The 14912-nt window shown below is 41.9% G+C and overlaps 1 protein-coding gene across 1 annotated transcript in view; it reads right to left on the bottom strand.

The window, feature by feature from the left end:
* Positions 1–14912, bottom strand: part of LOC143988950 (protein eva-1 homolog C-like) — a 533910-nt gene that overhangs the window by 251417 nt on the left and 267581 nt on the right. The window lies entirely within an intron of this gene.

Here is a 14912-nt window from a genome sequence, read left to right as displayed (position 1 = left end):
ATTGACAGCGCAGTACTACCGACCTTCACATGTAATCCTGTGTTCCTACAAAGCAGGAACACGGATCTCTGCCTTCCCATAGTACAAGCACCCCCACAGTTAGCAAGCACACTCAAGGCACACATTTAAGCCTTTGATTGTCCCTGATGTTAAGCCTTTCCCTGCCATGGTCATTAGTACAGTGACGGTGCATATTTTTAACACTGATCATTGTATTTGTTTCACTGGTCCACAAACATTCTCACTTAGCCCTTGTACACACGGTCGGAGATTCCGACGGAATGTGTCTGATCGGAGCGTTTTGTCGGATATTCCGACTGTGTGTGGTATGCATCGGACTGTTTTCGTTGGAATACCCGTCGGACCAAATTTTCCAACTTGCCGGAATTTTTTTCCGACAAAATGCTCCGATCAGACATACTCCAATCATGTGTAGAAAATTCCGATCGGACAAAGTGCCACGCATGCTCAGATCAAATTCCTACATCAAAGCTATTGGCTACTAGCCTGAACGTAGTCCCATCGTAACGAAATAACGTCATCACGTTCGGAAAGATCGGATTTTCCGACAACTTTGTCCGACCGTGTGTATGCAACAGTTTCGGACAAAATCCGACGGATTTGGTTGTCGGAATCTCCGAACGTATGTACAAGGGCTAAGTGTCTGCTGCTATGTTGCAATTTGTTTGCTGTAATGTTGCAGTCCAGCTAAAAGTCGCTGATTGCTGCCATTACTAGTAAAAAAAAAAAAACCTGTCCCACAGTTTGTAGACACTATAATGTTTGCATGAACCAATCAATATACGCTTATTAGCAATTTTTTTTACTAAAAATATGTAGCAGAATACATATTGGCCCAAACTGATGAAGAAATTAGATTTTTTTTTTTTTTTTTATTGGATGTGTTTTATAGCAGAAAGTAAGAAATATTGTTTGATTTTTTTTAAATTGTTATTCTTTTTGGTTTAAAGCGCAAAAAAATAAAATAAAAAATAAAACGCAGGAGTGATCAAATACCACTAAAAGAAAGCCCTATTGTGGGAAAAAAAGGGCATCAATTTTATTTTGGTACAACATCGCACGACTACACAATTGTCACTTAAAGTAACGCAGTGCCGTTTCGCAAAAAAAGGCCTGGTCATTAAGGGGGTAAATCTTCTGGAAGACAAGTGGTTAAGCAAAATATGGAAAATTGGGGATGAATGCTTGTAACACTCATCCAACGACTTTTGTTTTTCCAAATAGACTCCTTAATGTATTCAAATTAGGGCTGTGGAAATGAAAGATTAATTCCTCAATTAATCGTTTTTTTTTTGTTTTTTTTTAATCGATTAAAATTCTTTTGATTGGTACTCACCTCTCCGCCGGCTTCCGGGTCTTCAGGGAGTTCCATCGGATATCCGGTGACATCATGGACATCAACGTCACCGGACTCCTCCCTCCTTCCCCAAGTGCCTCCGTCTGCTAACGAAGGGAAGGGGGAGGAGTTGAAGTTCTGATTGAACGTAACGCGTACAGGGGAGGAGCTTCGCATGACGTCACCCGCTGCTGCCCTACGGAACTAACACGATTGTCGGCTTTACATGCTGTGTTTTTATCATCTTTATGTGAGTAGTTTGTGTGGAGGGATTGTCACGCTACTGTGAAAAAAAAAATTACTTACGTCAGTGCTACAGTTTGAATTTAAAACGTATTTGTGTGAACTGTGAAGTTAAGTCATGGATTGTGGAAACTAACTAGTTTCGGGTGATTGTATATAGTGTATACCACATTTACCACTGACTAATGCAGAGTTGCAATGCAAGGAGATCAGCTAAAATAGTTGGAACTGTATGTGCATTATAAGTAATCGAAATTAGTTGATTAATCGATTAAAAAAAAAAAAAACGATTAATCTAACACAAAAATTTTAATCAGTAACAGCCCTAATTCAAAGGTTTCAAATCACATTCTTGTCGGTTCATAGATTTTCTACTACCTGCACAACACACTCAAATAGTGAATTAGGTATCCCTTATAAATGCACTTACATGGCTACCAGAGTAAATACAACATATTGACAGACATTAATCTTGAGAGGATGTTGAATGAATAATGAAGGGTAAAGGATAACAATAAATAATAACTAGCAAGTATCCAGAATCGTGATGCTCAGAGATAGCTGCTGACCTGCATTACAATCTACTTCTGAGCAACACAGCAAAACCCAACAAGGAGTCTGCAGAACTTTAATAGCAGATGACAAGTTGGAGACTTGAGATCAAATCTAAGCAGACAATGGCCTTGATTTAAGCAGAATAGGAACTCGGATGATCCGTCTGACAAGGAGATTCACCAGAAATATCTCTACAAATTCTAAGAGTCATTTCATCTTCTGCATAACAAATACACACACACACACACACACACACACGTATACTGTACACACGATGGGTGCACACGGCAAATGGCTAAATACACAGATACATATGAGAGAGTTGTTTTAACTGCCTAATGGTTTGAATTTCTGTCATTTATTCCTGTAATTTACACAGCTCTGTACACAACACAACACATCCCTGTCTAGCATTCAAGAAACCAGATTATATTTCTGCTGCAGTTCAGTAACACTTAGCTCTTGTACACACGGTCGGACATTCCGATGGAAAATGTCCGATCGGACCGTGCTGTCGGATAATCCGACCATGTGTGGGCTCCATCTGACTGTTTCCGTCGGAATATACGGCCGACAAAATTTTAGAGCTGGGCTATAAAATTTTCGGACAACATGGTCCGATCAGACTTTGTCCAATCATTAGTAGAGAATTCCGATCGGACAAAGTTCCACGCATGCTCAGATCAAATTACAAGACCAAAGCTATTGGCTACTAGCCTGAACATAGTCCTGTCGTAAGGAAATAACGTCATCACGTTCTGAACGATCGGATATTCCGACAACTTTGTCTGACCGTGTGTATGCAACACCAGTTTTGGACAAAATCCGACAGATTTTGTTGTCGGAATGTACGACCGTGTGTACAAGGGCTTACAGGTCGCCCGCGACCCCTCAGTGGGCAGTGAAGCCGCATACTGATCAGCTTGTCCTGTCGCTCTGCTCTCTCCTCCTATCAGCAAGTTCCTTGTATTGCAGCACCACTGATTGGCTTGTTGTATTGCTCCTCCCTTGCAAAGTTTAAAGCTGTGGCGGCCCATCCATTAGGGGCGCCCGAGAACCGCCCCCTCTCTCCACGCCACCCCCTATATGCAATGGATAGATTCATGCATAGCAGATTATTAATAGCAATCTGAGAGGGGCAGATTATTAATAGCAATCTGAGGGGTGCAGATTATTAATAGCAATCTGAGGGGTGTAAATTATTAATAGCAATCTGAGGGGGTGCAGATTATTAATAGCAATCTGAGGGGTGCAAATTATTAATAGCAATCTGAGGGGGTGCAGATTATTAATAGCAATCTGAGAGGAGCAGATTATTAATAGCAATCTGAGGGGAGCAGATTATTAATATCAATCTGAGGGGTACAGATTTTTAATAGCAATCTGAGAGGAGCAGATTTTTAATACAAAACTGAGGGTGCAGATTATTAATAGCAATCTGAAGGATGCAGATTAGTAATAGCATTTTGAGGGGAGCAGATTATTATTAGCAATCTGAGGGGAGCAGATTATTAATAGCAATCTGAGGGGTGTAAATTATTAATAGCAATCTGAGGGGGTGCAGATTATTAATAGCAATCTGAGGGGTGCAAATTATTAATAGCAATCTGAGGGGGTGCAGATTATTAATAGCAATCTGAGAGGAGCAGATTATTAATATCAATCTGAGGGGTACAGATTTTTAATAGCAATCTGAGAGGAGCAGATTTTTAATACAAAACTGAGGGTGCAGATTATTAATAGCAATCTGAAGGATGCAGATTAGTAATAGCATTTTGAGGGGAGCAGATTATTAATAGCAATCTGAGGGGAGCAGATTATTAATAGCAATCTGAGGGGAGCAGATTATTAATAGCAATCTGAGGGGTGAAGATTATTAATAGCAATCTGAGGGGTGCAGATTATTAATAGCAATCTGAAGGATGCAGATTAGTAATAGCATTTTGAGGGGTGCAGATTATTAATAGCAATCTGAGGGGAGCAGATTATTAATAGCAATCTGAGGGGTGCAGATTATTAATAGCAATCTGAGGGGTGCAAATTGTTAATAGCAATCTGAGGGGTGCAGATTATTAATAGCAATCTGAGAGGAGCAGATTATTAATAGCAATCTGAGGGGTTCAGATTATTAATAGCAATCTGAAGGGTGCAGATTATTAATAGCAATCTGAGAGGTGTAGCTTATTAATAGCAATCTAAGGGGTGTAAATTATTAATAGCAATCTGAGGGGGTGCAGATTATTAATAGCAATCTGAGGGGTGCAAATTATTAATAGCAATCTGAGGGGGTGCAGATTATTAATAGCAATCTGAGAGGAGCAGATTATTAATAGCAATCTGAGGGGAGCAGATTATTAATATCAATCTGAGGGGAGCAGATTTTTAATAGCAATCTGAGAGGAGCAGATTTTTAATACAAAACTGAGGGGTGCAGATTATTAATAGCAATCTGAAGGATGCAGATTAGTAATAGCATTTTGAGGGGAGCAGATTATTAATAGCAATCTGAGGGGAGCAGATTATTAATAGCAATCTGAGGGGAGCAGATTATTAATAGCAATCTGAGGGGTGAAGATTATTAATAGCAATCTGAGGGGTGCAGATTATTAATAGCAACCTCACCCCACAACACATCCCTCCCCTAAACACGAACCACTCCACCCCTAAACACGCCCTCATAAATTATCTCATTAAATTACACTTAAATGTTTTATGCAGAATTAATTTATAAAAATAAACAACAAATTTATCCGTGCCCACCAATGCAGATTGTGCCCACCATCCACCATGCTCTCTCTCTCTCCCCCTATCCGTGATCGCTGGGAGAAGGACTCCCATTCCACCCAGGCTGCCGACGGTGTTGGCTGCCAACCCCCCCCCCCCCATCACCCCCCCAGCTCCAGGCAGCCCTTTCTCACCAGCCCTCAAAATGCACACAAAGTGCAATTTTTGAGGGCTGGCCTAGTACACACTATGAGAAAAACGTACGAAAAATACTACTTTCGGATCGATCGTAAGATAATCTGATCTTATGAGGATTTTCGTAATCTATTCATTTGCGATATGAGAGTAGCATGCAAAAAAAATACAAAAATAAAAATGTATGGTCATTCGTCCGATATTTTTATCGCTTGTACCAGGCTTTGCACACCTTTTGCTTTAAACACACTTGGAATGTTTTAGCAGATTTAAACTGAAAATCAAATTTGCATTTTCAACCAGCCTAAGGCTGGCCATACATTATACAATTTTCTTTAGATTTACCAAAAACAAATATGAGGTCAAACCTAAACACTTTCCATTTGTATGCAATCAAGAAGGCCCATTCATTACAGTTGATGGTAAATCTAAAGGAAATTGAAGAAGAAAATGGTATAATGTATGGTCAGAGTTTAAGTGATTGCAAATGATCATCTTGTAAAACAACCCATTCAGTTTAAAAAGAAATGAAAGGGAAAACTTTTTTGTATAGATTTAAAAACACAATATAAATACCTTTTTTCCCTCTGTTCTTAGCTGCATAAGAGCTAGGGGTGGAGGAGGAGAAGCAGCAGCACACTGAGTTTCCCAGTGAATGGCTGTGCAGTAAAGCTAGAGAACTGGCCATTGTGTGCTCTCCTGCTTAGTGTGGCCAGTTTTTAATAGGAAAGCAGTTGGACTTGCAGGAACACCAGGGATTTTACACAAAGGAAGCAATACAAAGAACAGTATACTTTTTTCATACAGGTACATCTTACAGCAGGCACATATGAGGAATAAGAAGGGGTAACAAATACTTTAAATATTAGAGGCTGAAGCATGTTGTCACTGCATTCAATTTGCCAGGCATGGATGGGACATGAAAGTGACACCTCCGATCTGGGCTCCTATTAGTCTCATACATGTCTACACTTCATAACTTACTTTAACAACTTGACATTTTTTAGAGAACCAGCAAAACCATATAAAAAGGATGAGGCTGCAAAAGTGAAAAACCAAAAAAGAGCTTGAGAAGAAGTCAGATTTCATCACTGTTATCCTTTCCGCTTAAGGGAAGAAGTGGATGGCCAGATTTGAATGTCAAATGTAAGAAGAAGAAAAATTACTACACATTTTAATGTTTTTAAAAGAAGCATAGACCTAAAATTCAAACTGATGTTTAAAAAAATAAATAAATAAAACTCTTTTATTAGTGTTTGCAATTTTTATCAGAAAGTAAAACATTTTTCATTTTATAACATCAGCATTGTAATAATACAAACAATCATTAGATTTGACAATCCAATCTAAACTTACTAAATAAATAAAATCCTTTAACCACTTCAGCCCCGGAAGATTTTCTCCCTTAAAGTGGAGGGCCACCCTAAAAAACAAAACTACATTAAAATGTTCAAAAAAATATAAAAAAAATGAAAAAAAAATCTTTAAACTTACCAGAAATGCCTGTTGCTAGGCAGATCGTCCTAATCTGCCTCTTCCTACTCCGCGGTGATCTTTGGTGGTCTTCAGTCTTCTCCTACGTGCATTGTCTTCTGGGGAATGGGGCGTGGTGTGTTCTGGGAACTGTGTGTGTCCCAGAACACAGAGTGCCCCATTCACAAAGCGCTGCGTGACTCACGCATTCGCAGTAGGAAACGGACAGTGAAGCCGCAAGGGATGGGTCAGCCTCGGGCGGCTGACATCTCGGGCACCCTGGACAGGTAAGTGAGCTTATTAAAAGTCAGCAGCTACAGTGTTTGTATCTGCTGACTTTGAAAAAAAATAAAATTTCAGCTGGCCCTCCCCTTTAATGACCAGGCCATTTTTTGCAATATGGCACTATGTCGCTTTAACTGACAATTGCGTCAGCGTGCGATGCTGTACCCAAATAAAATTCATGTCCTTTTTTCCCATAAAGAGAGCTTTTTGGTGATATTTGATCACCTCTGCAGTTTTTAATTTTTGGCGCTATAAACAAAAAAAGAGGGACAATTTTGAAAAAACAAAACAATAGTTTTTACTTTTTGCTATAATAAATATCCCCAAAAAAAATTCTTCATCATTTATTCTTCTACATATTTTTGGTAAAAAAAAAAAAAAATCACAATAAGTGTATATTGATTGGTTTGCACAAAAGTTATAGAGTCTACAAACTAGGGAATAGATTTATGACATTTTTATTATCTTTTTTCCTAGTAATGGCGGCGATCAGAGATTTTTTGCAGGGCTGCGACATTGCGGTGGACAGATCGGACACTCTTGACACTTTTTTGGGACCACTGGCATTTATACAGCGATCAGAGCTAAAAATATCCACTGATTATTGTGTAAATGCCACTGGCAGGGAATGGGTTAACACTAGAAGGCGGTCAAGGGGTTAAGTGTGTTACCTCGTTAGTGTTTCTACCTGTGGGGGGGATGGGACTGACTGGAGGAGGAGACCGATCGCTGTTCCTAATTACTAGGAACAGCAGGTCTTTCTCTTCTGTCGGACATCGCGGCCATGCACATCGGGTCCCCTGCCGTGCCTGCTATGGCTCTTAAAGGAGCTGACGTACAGGTACGTTGATTCGTGCGAAGGAGCCAACTTGCCGTAAATGTGCATGAGCTGGTCGTCAAGTGGTTAATGTTGTAAGTGCTGCCTGTCTGCTGCCCATCTCTTTTCACATCCTACTTGATTCCCTGCAGGTTTTTCTTTGCTGTTTACATTCCATTTCTTAAAGTGGAAGTAAACCCATTGATTTAAACAGTTAAAAAAAAAGGCATGCTGGGAATGCTAACTGCACATTGGATGTGCTCTTAGCCAAACTATCAAACCATCCAATGGCTGGTGTCATAACGAATCACATGTGCAGCACCATAGCAGTTGAAGATTAAACAGAGGCAAAGATGGCAGCTTCCTTGGCTGAAAACGATAGGGGAGTTTACTTCCACTTTAAGACTACATATCCCATGGTACTCTGCTGCCTGTAAGCGGTGATTCCTGTACTGACACCGCCTCCTGAAATTCCTCCTCTCAGCAGCTCTGTAGATCAGAAGGCAGGCTCTGAAAAATGTGACACAGCAGTGCCTACTCATAGGACATAATGTAACAGAAGTGAAGGAAATAAATGTGTGGGGATCTTCACAAAGTAAGTTGACTAACTTCAAGATCATCTTGATTAATAGGAGCAGGCTAGAGATAATTGGCATACCATGTGGAAATGATTTTTACATTTTACTATACAGTAGATATACTTAAAATATAACGCTGGAGCGAGTGGAGCTGCACACTTCCAGGTTCCTGACCAGCACGCTCTCCCTAAAATGGCAAGCTCCAAGAATAGGTCACATGCAGCTACAAGGAAATGGTTTAGGGCCTGTTCACACAAGCAGTGCACTGCAGTGCATGTCCGTTGGTCTACACTACGAAGATAACAGAATGATAAAATGATTTCAATAGATTGTGATAGATGTGGCAAGTCATTCTTCTTCCCCCCCCCCCCCCCTTACTCAAAAACCACAAGTCTATACAAGCCCTTAAGCAGCCCATAGAGGACTCAGTTTTCTTTCCTTAAAATCGCTTGATTCCCCCTTTAACAGAGTATTGATGGGGGTATCCCTCCCACTTGACCTAGAGCAGAGCTGATGGACTCACAGGCAGCATCACCAACACTAGTAAGAAGAGCCGGCAACACTGTAATCATTGAAGTGTCGTTTACAGTGATTGATTACAGTGTTGCCGGCTCTTCTTACTACTATTGCATTGGAGTGTGTTGGGACACATTGAGCCTCGGCACCTGTGAGTGGACCTGGTGTATGGATTGGGTTGTCCCTGCAGAGAGCACTGTTACCTTTCTTCTTTTCCATGCAGTATCACCAACACCTCTTACTTCTTTCCAGAATGTTATGGTATCTTCTGGAAAGGAAAGATGGAGCTGCCTGGGCTATTCTGAGGAGCCCTGACCAATCCTCAACCTGGATTGGCAGGGGGAAGGCCTCCTTAAATACTCAGGGTCAGCCCATCAGGGGAGGAGTTGTTTGGGAGGAAGCTGGAGATGGAGTGCTGGGCTGTTGTGGCCTTTGAGGGAGCCCCCCCCAAATTCTGGGGGGGTGACCTTGGGCCTGGGCTTGGGTGCAGAAGGGACCCTTGTGCAACACACAGAGGTGTCCTGGACAGGTGGCACGAGAGCAGGAAGAGGACAGCGGGAGAGCACTGCCAGGCAAAGTCTCCAAAAGAAACTACAAGTCACAGCCAAGAGGGCTGGTGAGTGTCACATAGCTCCCAACTGTCCCTGATTTTGAGGGACTGTCCCTGATTTGCTCCTAAATGTAACTGCCAGGTGTATTTGCCTTGGCCAATTATTAGGGATCAATTGATTTCCCCCTAAATCTGGAATTGCTGCACTTCTCTCTTTTGCTGCTAGGTGACCGGGTACCTGGTGACATTAGATAAGACAAGGGCAAAGCAAGGACAGATTATGAGTGTAGCACTACCACCGAAGGAGCTGCTGGTCAGATTTGGGCCCACCGCTACCCTCTGCTCTCCTCGTTTCACGTCTAGGGGTGTCCCGTGGTAGATGGCCCAGCAACTCGAGAGACCTGACCACAGATCCACCTGAATGAATTTTATTTGCAAAACGTAAACAATGAACAGTCTCTTAAATTGGGATTAGAGGGTTGGAAAGGAAGTTCAGGTACTCTTAGCCCTTGTACACACGGTCGGACATTCCGACAACCAAATCCGTCGGATTTTGTCCGAAACTGTTGCATACACACGGTCGGACAAAGTTGTCGGAAAATCTGATCTTTCAGAACGTGATGACGTAATTTCGTTACGATGGGACTACGTTCAGGCTAGTAGCCAATAGCTTTGATGTAGGAATTTGATCTGAGCATGCGTGGCACTTTGTCCGATCGGAATTCTCTACACATGATCGGAGTATGTCCGATCGGAGCAGTTTGTTGCAAAATATTTCCAGCAAGTTGGAAAATTTGGTCTGACGGATATTCTGACGGAAACAGTCCAATGCATACCACATACAGTCTGATTATCTGACAAATTGGTCCGATAGGACACATTCCGACGGATTCTCCGACTGTGTGTACAAGGGCTAAGTGTCAAAGTCAAATGTGAAAGAACTTGCTTACTTTGACTGCAGCCAGAGAATAGCCATTCGCCACTGGATGTTCACTCAAGTTGGACAGTCCCTCTCTCACAAGGCCTAGCAGCCAACAAGGTGCTTACTCAGGATCAAGTCTCTGCCACAGACGTTGTTGTAGAACGTACAAGATAATGTCTCTGCCACAGATTTGTTGTAGAACACGTAGGGAAACTAAACTTGAAGAACACTCGTAGGATACCTGGATCTTTCAGCCAGCTTGACGGTATCCAGGAGACCGGATTCTCTTGGGTACTTCAGCCCTTCCAGGCTCTCACTAAGAAACCAACTTGTACGTGGTCTTCTTCTGAAGAGTCCTCCTCTGGAATGCTTGAATTTACTGGGTCTCTCCCAAACTGGAGACGGCACCCAACCACCTCAGAATCCTCCTTTAATTTCCTTGCCTCGAGCTAGCCAGCCCCGAGACCTCAAAATTGGATGGATCCGCACCTCAGGCCATAGCCTTCCTGGGGGCTGGTCAGGAATACCAGGACCATGAAGTCAGCATGTCATTCTGGACTGGAACCCCGAACCATGTGACATCCGCATCTTAAATATCCTTTCCCAGAAAGCACAACGAGATTGCCACTCCCACTGGGCGGGCTGCGAGAGAGAGTAACTTAAGCACCTAACCAGACCATAGTTCCATGCCTGCCAGAAGAGACAGTGCCCCCTGTGGCCAGGCTGAACATTTCACAGTCCAGTCAGACTGATGCTGAAGCCTAATTTAGACAATTGTACTCAAAGCAAACTGCAGTTCAGGCATAATTTTAACTTTGAAAAACGCATAGCGCATGCTCTTCATGAGCTGCCGCTACATGAGTATATGAGGTATCTCAGTAAATGGGCAGGGGTTTTCTTAAATCCCCTGGCCTGCTGGGAGAAACTATATATTTGGGTGTGGTCAGGTGATTTGGGTTCTGTGTCACCTGGACGGCTGTCTGGGTGGACGTTTGTTGTGCTGCCCAGGCTGCTAGGCTGGAGTTTGGACTTATCCCGTGCACATCTGGCTGCTAGGCTGTCTGAGCATGAGAGCAGCATAGGGTTGGGATTGCGGCTTGCCGACCAACCAGAAGTGACGGTTCTGCCAGCCAGAGAACGTGTCATGGTCGGAGGTAGAGGGGAAGCTGTCACCACTAAGGGACCAACCACCTTGTTACCAGGGACCACAGTGAGTAGCTGAAGCAAGTTCCCGGAGCAGAATTCTCACCAACCGGGGACGGTGAAGATTCTGGAAACTTCAGCAGGTGCCAAGCCAGGGACCCAGCCAGTGGGGTGACGCTTGAGGAGTATCTGGAGTGCCAAGCCATGGACCCAGTAGGGAAGTGGGGGTGACGCTTGAAGAAGATACTAAAGTAAGAAGATTAGAAGAGCTCACAGGATTCAGTGGCAGTGAATCAGCAAGTCTAGTGAGAGAGATTGGGAGCTTAGTGGGCTGAGAATCTATAAGAAGTGATTGTATAAAAGTAAAGGAGTTTGTTACAATTTGTGTTAGGAACTGTTCTAAGACTGTAACACTTCCTTCACATGAATGCAGTCAGTTCCAGCCATTGGTCATTTCAGCACCCAATTTAAGATACAGACGTTCATGTAGGTACGTGTGCGTTGGGAGTATTGCATTGCTGATTGCCTTTGCCTGCATGGTTGTCTACCTGTAGAAGTCTCAGAGTCTGATAATTGACTTTGCAACTACTTAAGGGTGTCCTGGCCCTAAACCCTCTCTCCCACTGTTCTGTTCAAGAGAAAATAAATCTCTTTGCATTCAAGAAGTGTCTGGCTCCCATGAATCTACCTTACATTACACCCACTATGCCTTGCAACCCACTCTATACAGAAGGACCTTACAATACTACAATGAGGAGTGAACCCTTTATTTGGAGATTTTTGATGGACGATAGACACACATTCTGATATGGGAAGACTCTACCGTACTTCTTCAGCCTCCTGACCCAGTACAGTCTGATTGATTAAACAGGTTTCCAGTTCAGCCACTGCAGATGGGAGAATACACATAGACATCAAAGGAGTGCATTCAATGGTAATATTAAGTGCTCATTATAGGTGTGGATTACACCCACACATGGATAACACCTTGGACACAAAACACCCTCAAAGCAAAAAAGCCGAAGCTTCTTCTACAGAAGCAGTTACATCTATCTGCTTCCAAAATTATTTTATTTTGTGTTAAACGATATTACAGGAAAATGCAAAAAAAAGAAAGACACGGACCACCGCTGGAGAGATGTGTAATGTCATGGGAACACTAAAGTGATAGGGGATTGTACATCCCCTGTGTAGTTTATTGTACTCAGGAATAAAAAAATAAAACTTAAAGTGGTTCTAAAGTCAAAAAGATGTTTTACCTTAATACATTCTATGCACTAAGGTAAAAAAAAAAACACGTTTCAGATGCTGTTCCTCCCCCCACCTCCCTAAATTCTTACTTTAGTCCTTTATTGATCCAGCGCTGTGCCTGTTTGCAGGTCTTCTCTCCTTCCTCTGATCTCACAAGCTTAGCTAAGAGCAGCGGGAGCCACTAGCTCCTGCTTCTGTCAGTCAAAGCCTGTGAGATGGAAGTGGGGAGTCATGTTGTGTGTGTCTATGGATGCACACAGCCCGGCTTGGGAGTGAGCCCGCAAGTGCGCCACCAAGTGGCTTCCTATTATGGAGCACAGAGAAGGAGTGGAGAATGTCGGCAGGGGACACTAGAAGAGGAGGTTCAAGGCTGCTCTGTGCAATATGGTTGCACAGAGCAGGTAGGTATAACAGGTTTGTTATGTTTTTTAAAATAAATAAAAAGACTTTTCAACCACTTAAAAAAAATACATTTTTTTAAAAGGCAATTTGTTGCATTTGTAAGGTGAGCTCACTGGTATGTTGAGGATTTAGGGCATGTTCACGTCTATATCTAAACTACTTCCCTTCCGAAACCAATCCAAACCACTTTTCAGAGGGCATTTACCGGGTGGTGGGGAGGAGATATGTTGCCTCTATACCACCTGCTTTAACCCTCATACATTGCATATGGCAGCAGGTCAGTTCTGGCATGGCTCTATTCATCTTAATGGATCATGTTCAGCAACAGTAATACCTACTAAAAACCAAATGCAAATGCTGCGAAGCAAAGTGCTGCAGTCATGGCATGTGTACAGCCCTAGCTTGGGTAGACAGTCGGGGGTTTTAAAACTGCAGCTCATCGGCCTGCTTATACTTAACTTAGTGGTCATCATACACTTTCCAATCTGAATACACAATTTTTGTCAAATGAAAGTTAGGAGGATTTCAACTGTCCAAGTGGTTTGTATTCAATCAGGAAGTTTATTTGTACTACATACCTTTCTGTAGATTTAAACAAAATCGGTAAAATTCACACACAGTAATCAAAAACAAAAAATGTACGGTAATTATAATTTTATATATATATATATATATATATATATATATATATATATATATATATATACATACATACATACACACACACACATTACATATACACACACACATATTATATTTACACGCATATATTATATATAAACATATACACACACACATATATTATATATAGGCACACTAGATACATACATACAGACACACATACCGTATCTCACAAAAGTGAGTACACCACTCACATTTTTATCAATATTTTATTATATTTTTTCATGTGACAACACTGAAGAAATTACACTTTGCTACAATGTAAAGTTGTGAGTGTACAGCTTGTATAACAGTGTAAATTTGCCGTCCCCTCAAAATAACTCAACACACAGCCGTTAATGTCTAAACCGCTGACAATGAAAGTGAGTACATCCCTAAGTGTCCAAATTGGGCCCAAATTGTGAATACCAATTGTGGCCACCATTATTTTCCAGCACTGCTTTAAGCCTCTTTGGGTATGGAGTTCACCCGAGTTCCACAGGTTGCCACTGGATTCTTCTTCCATTCCTTCATGATGACATCACAGAGCTGGTGGATGTTAGAGACCTTGCTCTCCTCTATCTTCCGCTTGAGGATGCCCCACAGATGCTCAATAGGGTTTATGTCTGGAGACATGCTTGGCCAGTCCATCACCTTTACCCTCAGTAGTGAGTGTAGACTCACTACTTTACATTGTAGCAAAGTGTCATTTCTTCAGTGTTGTCACATGAAAAGATAGAATAAAATATTTACAAAAATGTGAGGGGTGTACTCACTTTCGTGAGATACTGTACATTTTTAGCATTTTAACTAAATCTGGATTTTTTTTAATAATACATAGCAACTACTCATGTTGTGTATCCATGTAAACATGTATTGGAGATCAGCAAGCAATGAATTTATGATGTACTAAACTCTAATAGATGCCACTGACCCAGACAAGTACCGTAGGAGCAACTGCAAGCCTCTAGGTCACAAACAGCCTTCATTTTTCAGGAACCCTTTAATGCTTTTTATGCATATAACCCACATGTGTCCATGACAGGAAAAACAGTGCTGAAATAAAGATCTGTCCCCTCTAGGCTTTCATAATGTGACATCCATACATTTATCAGAGAAAAGAGTGAACCAGAAAGGCACCCCTCTGCATATAAGAATTGTTTCTTGCTCCACAGCACCACCTCCTGGAAAAACACAGCACAGCAGAAAAGTCATTAACATTATGCATATTACATAATGTA

Source organism: Lithobates pipiens, unplaced genomic scaffold, assembly GCF_037356315.1.
Source record: "Lithobates pipiens isolate NorthernLeopardFrog02 unplaced genomic scaffold, aLitPip1_a1.2 Scaffold_18, whole genome shotgun sequence".
Taxonomy (NCBI): domain Eukaryota; kingdom Metazoa; phylum Chordata; class Amphibia; order Anura; family Ranidae; genus Lithobates; species Lithobates pipiens.
This window is presented reverse-complemented; position numbering and strand designations above follow the sequence as displayed.